This window comes from Lepisosteus platostomus, chromosome 7 (genome assembly GCF_059453375.1).
Source record: "Lepisosteus platostomus isolate fLepPlt1 chromosome 7, fLepPlt1.hap1, whole genome shotgun sequence".
NCBI lineage: Eukaryota > Metazoa > Chordata > Actinopteri > Semionotiformes > Lepisosteidae > Lepisosteus > Lepisosteus platostomus.
This window is the reverse complement of record NC_142617.1, coordinates 62,634,181-62,641,780: the sequence shown is the minus strand read 5'-3', so window position 1 is coordinate 62,641,780 and position 7,600 is coordinate 62,634,181.

Sequence of the window (7,600 nt, the reverse complement as noted above, 5' to 3'; positions counted from 1 at the left end):
TTTGATTTTATTTTCCTTTATCCTGTAACGGCAGTGTGGCATGTGTTGTAGTGTGACTGCAGTTACTCAGTAAATTGGTTTTCGATAATACTCCTTCCACATATAAAGTGCTTTTCTGGACACTCCACTCAAAGCACTTTACAGGCAGTAGGGTTCCCCTTCACCACCAGTGTGTGTAGCCCTACCTGGGTGATGTGACAGCAGCCAAATTGCACCAGTACCCTCATCACACACCAGCTCTCAGTAGGAAAGAATAGAGTGATGAATCCAATTCAGAAATGGGGATTATTAGAAAGACATGATCGTTAAAGGGCACAGGAAAAGCTGTCTAAGATCTGGGTAACTGATTTTTTTTGTCCTCCAATTTACTAGGGTAACACAGTAGATATCATGTATATTAGCAATGCTCATAATTTGGAATGGGCTCCCCCCCCCCCCCCCACTTCAGTCTCTCTACCAGAGGGGTGCTAATATTTTAAATACCCTCTCAGCCCATCATAAACATGCTCCACGAAGCTATAATTTATCTTTCAGTTGGGGGGGGGAACGAATTGAAGCCAGTATGGGCTTCTCATGAAATACTGTATACGTTCCAGGAATGGGTCTTTGTGGTAAGCTAAGATGCTTTACGTTGCACCAAATTAAGAAGTGGGTTTGTTTCAGAAATCACTCAATATTAGGCTAATATTGCATAATATGAAATACACTGGGTTATTCCAGCAGAACATTTGTCACACTGTTATTCTTTGGGGAGAGTGACAATGGGTGTGGCTAGATATTGTTGAGGCAAGATGGTGGCAGTTCTATCGAGTTGATTGGGATTTTAGTTTTGAGGTACTGTATTTGCACTGTAAAAGAAACTCAGTGGCAGCTTATTTATTCAATTTTTTGGAGTCAAATGAACATGGCAAGCTACAATTAAAAGGCAAATCTAACGTAACTGTACAATTAAAAACCATTTGGCAACAAATGAACAATGCAACAATAGCCATGACATCACAGATCTGGCCGTTTCAAACAATACCAACCACTGCAGTAACAACAGGGAAGACCAAGTTTTGTACATGACATTGGCATATTTGAAGTGAAACCATGCAGACAAACCATAAAAATCAGCCCATGGCTTTCTATACTGAAGCCACAGGCAAATCTCTTTTCCCCAGCACAAGCACCCACATTTACTAAAGACAAACTAGTTTTTGCCTTCTCTGATCCCTGAGTATCTGAGCCCCTCCTCTGCTTCCTTATGAAGTTACCCAGTTGAAGGGGTCTCACAAATCTATTAGCTGCCTGTTTATTTTAAAAAGAGACAATGTTGCTTAATCCAGGAGTACCTTCCTCATCGGACCTTAATTTGGGCTTCTGATGTTTGCAACTAGAACAATGTATGGCACATTCATCAATACCTTGCTCTGTGTGAGGAATTGCTTGCTTCAAAAGACTTCTAATATTAAAAAAAAGAACAATTTGTGAACTTGTGATTAAGAAGCCTAGGAGTCTGCTAATCGTCTTGCTTTTTTTGTTATAAGTAAACAAAAAGTATTTTATCTGCTAAATGTTTAAAACATGCTTCCATCCCCCTAAGGCTGGCTGAAATGTAAGTAGATGCAGTGATAAGTTTAAATATCTAAAAAGAAATTGCTATTCCAAACAAATTCTTGAATTTAAAGAAAAAAAAAAATCTTCAAACAATCCACATACACACAACAGTTACAACTAACCAGTTTAAGAAGTGATCAATTTCAAGCTTCTTTGGGAATAGTTCCAGTTCTATTGTAAAAAAATGCTTTAAGTTTAAATCCAGTATGTGCATAATTGATTCAGTAGCAAAACCCACCTAAAAATTCTAGAAATGTTGCAATGCTAAATTCAGAATCTGAGGTCAAATCATAGGTCTAGACTCAACTTATGTTACTTAAGATCTTGTAGGACATATGGGAAGTGGCAGTAAAAAAAAATCCCCATTTCCATACCTAAATAATCCTTTAAAGGGCTTTTTGTTCTAGGCTTTGTTTGCAGCCTCACTGTGAACACGTCCATTCTCAGCATCAGCTGAGCTCCAACGGAAGGAGAGCACAAAAGGTTCTTTTCTGCTGGTCCAGCAAGATGCTAGTCTCGTGCTGTGGAAGGCAGAGGTGGAAGGATACTGAACCAATTGGCTGTTTCCTTCCCCCCCTCTGTACATTGGGGTCAAGGGTTGACCCACAGCCAGCCTAAATAACAAAAGCTTTGTATCTATAATTCACATCTATCCATCATTGCAGCACTATGATAATACTGCTTTATTGCAAACATAATGGAAGACTAGCCCAATTACTGTGGGAATTAAGATTGGTCTCCACTGTTACAACACAGATGCTTTCTTTTTCTTCAAAACCTGTTCTAGTCTTTTTTTCTTGGAATGACCCTCTCCTTAAAAATGTCAGCAAAATGGCACCCTGCTGCCTTGCCCCCTATCACAGAATAGAACTTTGCATGAGTTGAGTTTTTGCAAGACAAGCTTGGGGGAGGGGGTTTGTAGCAATAACCCGTGGCACATCAAAGACAAGCCTCCGTTTTATCCTACATCTGCATTTTAAAAGTGCTGCACTTTGATGGAACTGTGGTGAGCTTATCTCCAGTCCTTGCACTGTACAATTCTCTTCTCAAGTAAATGGCATATGATTTAAGGATTGCAGTAGTCCACTTAAATTTCCAGTTCCAAAATAAGTCTCTAGTCCCCCCCCCAAAAAGCATAAGGAGTAAAATACGAGCCGCGAGTGTTTTGGATGTAAAGGAAGAAAAGGGTGCACAACGGAAAACTGACGAGATCTGCAGGAGAAGTCCTTAAGGAGAAGAAAGTTAAGCCTCTGCCCAGTGTATTTCTGCTGCCTCAATGACTATTGCTTCTGGGGTTCCCAGTTATACTTTTGAAACCTCCTCTTTGTCAGCAGCTGGTTTGTAGATGACATCTTTGTTCTTTTGTTGGTCTTTTTCAGCCCTGGAAAGAAAAAAAAAGTAAAACTTTATTGCAGTCCAATACAATTTAGTGGCTCAGATAACTCAAGAGGACCATTTCCCTCAGAAACAAAGTGAGGCAAGAGATAAAACTAAAAACCCTTGTAAGGATTTTTCTGGATTACTTTTCAAACTGGATAGCGTAGTCGATCAACTTCAAAATTGGCTGACAGAGTTAATGACAGATAAGGAAACTTATAGTTTACAACGGCATGAAAACCAGGAGTGCATTCTAACCACTATTTTGGTCTCAATTCATATCTGCTCTTCTTGAGAAATGCTCTACCAAGAGAATCTTGGCAGGTTTCGTCATCACCCAGATGTTTTAAAATTTTGCACCACACAACTGCTGTGATGGTAATATACACCAGGTGAAAAATGTGGCTTCTACCACAGACACCTTCCATTCAAGAAGGGACATTTGGTCAAATAATTGAAAATGTGGTAGCTTTTCATCCTATAAACATTTAGCAAAATAGGGTTCCTCAAAAAAACCTAAGGCCATCTAACAGTTCTTTGAACTGCCAGGGTTCATAAATGGTTTACATGCCACCTCAGAGTCAGCAGGCATCATCCTAGGAATGATCAGATATGGTCCTTCACAACAAAATTCCACAGTAAGAATTGATCACATCAGAGAGTAAACCTCAAATGGCTCATGTTTAAAACAGTCTACCCACTTAATTCCAGACCAAATCCTGTTATCCTGGGGAAAATACAATTACAATATTTACAGTGGTGTTCATGTAAAACCACTGTGTAACCAACTTCAAACTTTGTATGGATCATCCCAGACAGTTTAATTGGCACATTGCATTAGAAACTAAAGCACTATAGCCTGCTTTCCTATAGTGCAATTTTCTACTGTAGTCTACCCCATACTGTCACTGCAACATTTCTTGGGCCTGGTTATGGAAAAATATAGAACTTGTTTGGAAGCTTTAAAATGTGCTTATAGTGTTCCAGTTTTACTTTGAATTCAATGAACATGAATAGTATTCACTTGCAAAATAGCATTGTGACAATTTCATTTTCATCTAATGGGCATTCCCCTTTCAAGATAAGGCCAACAACAATAACCTCCTTAATGCAATATTCATTCTAAAATTAGATAAAAATAATATCTTTCAGAAAGCACAGCAGATGCAGGAATAGCTCTGGCACTATATGGAATCCCTAATACATAGTCTCATAACCATCAATTAAATCGCTTTCTTTTGGCAAGAGATAATAGCTGCATTACCAGTTATCAGGCATTCTGTTTAGTTATTAAAATAGAACTTCCTTATTCTCAGTGTGAGAAAAACCACAAGCTTGCGTGCAATTGGACAAGCTCACATATTGTGGAGTCTACAGATTAGAGATTTCTAAACTACAAAGTCAAAAAGAAAATGAATCGGTCTGAAAAGGCTTAAGACCTCAAAATATACGAAAGGCTGCAATGCAAAGTTTATTTTGCTTGTTGTGGTTTGAAAGTTTTTTTGCTCAGTGAAGAATCAGCAGATGATTCGCAGCCTGTGCATCTCATGTCTGGTTCCATGAAGGCTTGCCATTACAGGGATCAATACTGCAGTCCATTTAAAAAAAAAGGAAATGTTCTCACTCCCAGCATGTGACATCCTTTTATTAGACTGAGGGGATCGAGTTCAAATATCTCAAATTCTCCAAGGCATTAACGAAGTCAACTTAAGAATAAATTAAATGCACAATTAACTTAAGAGTAAGTAAAATGATTCGGATGATACAAGTGGAAACGACAGACTTCCAAGAAGTGACAAGTTTTTTCCTGCTTGAGTCAGGGGACATTTAGTCATGCGATTCAAATGCAGGGAATTAAACAAAACCTCCAGCAGTTTAAAGCTGTAATGTTGGTTCTTTGTTTTTTTTTGTCCTTAATATCATTTTATGGAATTAAACTACTGCAATGGACTAAAGAACTGGACGAAGGTTTATGACTAGATCTTCCACCCCTGATATGTATGAAGCCAAATAAGTTTAAGAATTGTGACTTGAAAGTACCAGACGTTTTACCCAACTGAACACTAAGGTGATTTTATGCGTTTCTTCCTAAAGAAAGGAACTAAAAAAAAACCCACCTTGGGTATCTGGTTAAGAAAAAGACAAAATGAAAATCGTGTGGCGATCATGGCTTCAGCTCTTTGCAGTCATCCAGAAGCTGATAACTGACAATTTAAGTGGCAGTAGCATTAAAACTTACTAAAAGTAGAGCACATCATTTTATCAAAGATAGCAGTTTGCAGATGACCATCATAAAAAAAAAGACCAACTTTCTACTTCAACCTCAGAGGATCTTAAATATACATGTTACAATCTGTTTTGTTGTCTCTGACACTTCCACCAAAAGGATTCTGTGATCACTGAAATGTTCTAGTGCTTACTGTAACCTTCGTCTTCCTCAGGTTCAGAATGGAGCGTGACCATTGTGGTCAACATGATTGTTTTGGTCTGTGGGTATTGGAGCCAGGAACAATCCATAAAAATAGTAGGAAACTAAAAATAATGCCAGCATGAAAAACCACTTCAAATCATCCTCCCTGATATCCCAGGTCATGCCCCATTCACCTGAAATTTTCAGCTCCCGTTTCCACATGTGTGGGCTGACAAGACTAGCAAGTGAAAACGTTAAGGAAAGCAGACATTTGTTTTCTGTCCAGATTTTATGCCTCTTTGTAATCTACTTCTCAAACACCAATCTCGGAAATGGCAGGCCACCTGCCTCCTGCAAATATTGCACTGAAGGAGCAGGAAATGAGACTGAGATGCAACCAGCTACCATTCTTTTAAGTGTTGAGTTTTAGTTGCCCCTTATTGACCCCATGCTTGAAAATACTACAGCTTGCTGACCTTCACCCAACCTCTTAGGGTATTCTAAGAAGAGCACAGTCTACAGTATAACAGAAAGAGAAGCCAGTTGTATAGTCAACCACTTATGTCTCGGGAGCATTAAGATAGACCACCATATTTTCATTTAAGAGGGGATGTTATTAAATGTGGTGCCACATAATGCATGATACACGTGTGCAGTAATTCCAATAATGCAGACTAGGATTTATCAGTTTGTGGTTTTGTGGTTTCTGGTTTTGCATGAGGAAATGGTGAGCTTTAACCTCTGCAACTTGTCTTGTGTTTCTAGTGTAACATGTTCATACCAGACCTCCGTGGAATGAGACAGGCTGGGAATCCTGGAATTGTTTTTGTTTTTTAAAGAAATGTTCCACATTATTTTAAAAACACACAATTGGGTTCTATATAATCAGACAGGATGCATTTTTCTGACTCCCTGTGTTATGGATGTGACCTTTGTGAAGTTGAAGCGTTTGACTTCCACTGTTTTGTACATTTCCTGCACATTTTGGATACTATTCTCATGTTGTTAGTACCTACAAATACAGGTCAGCCCATGTGTTATAGCTGCTGAAGCCTTGTGTTAAAAAGCTAAATACAGTGCAAGGTCCATGTAGGTCATTTCAGAAGAATCATGAGAGCACTAAAATAACTAACTTCAGGGATGTGATAATTAGTGGCACGTGGAATTTTGCGATGAACTTCATTGACAGTGGCAAATCTGAAATCCATATTCCCTGCTCAATAAGCTAACACATCAAGGCAGACAAGTTCTACAGGGTTTTAGGGGGATTTGCATTGCCATCTATTGCATGTCGCGTTAAAATCTAAGTTAAATCAAAAAACCTCTCTGTACACCAGATTCCTTTCTATTTTCTTTTTGAAACACCAGCAAGATTGGTTATTGGCGTCAGTTTCTTTTGCCCAAGGTAACACTCCTCAGGTTAAGAATGGAGTAAAATGAAGAGGCAAGAAAAGAGAATGTCTGCTATAAAACTATGGAAAAGGATTTGCTTCATCTTCAGTCTTGAAAGAATGTGACTCAATGCCATCCCACAGTGGATATTTGATTTTATGTTGAAGTTTCTGCTTTTTAGGTTATCTAAGTTTTATTGTAACCTCCCTGTTTCTTCTCAAACACTTCATGTCCGTTAAGTTTAGTGAACTTTTTTTCCTGTACATAGTCAATGGGATAATGTTTTGCCCAATTACTCTGGTGATATTCGTATTTGTTTCTTAGCAACGTTCGAGAAGGATTGTTTAACTTGTGGCCTATGTGGAAGCTGTTTGTCTAGGTCTTTTCTCATGTAGTTTGTATGATAAATCACCGGCAGGTACAAAATAACAAATGATTGGATTGTCAAGGGTTGGGATTCTCCGCAAGTAAACCCTTCTATGCCATTAGAAAACATATCGCCACTCAGCTCAGTAACAAGCTGCGACAATGGCATTTGAATGAAAACTCCAATCTTGATTCTTTTCAGAATATATGTTCTTAGATGGCAAATAGAGAAACAACGAAACATGGATAGTACCTTGAGATTTGTCATGGAGCATTTGAAAGAGTTTATGTTGACTCTAGCAACAACTCACCGTTTCTTTCTGACCACGAAGCAGACAAGGGTCCCAATAAGGACAAGTCCAAGCACAACAGCAATGACAATGGAGAGCACCGCACCTGTAATACATCAAGAGAAAGTGGTATCTTACTGGATTCTATTGGAAATGGCATTTTCTT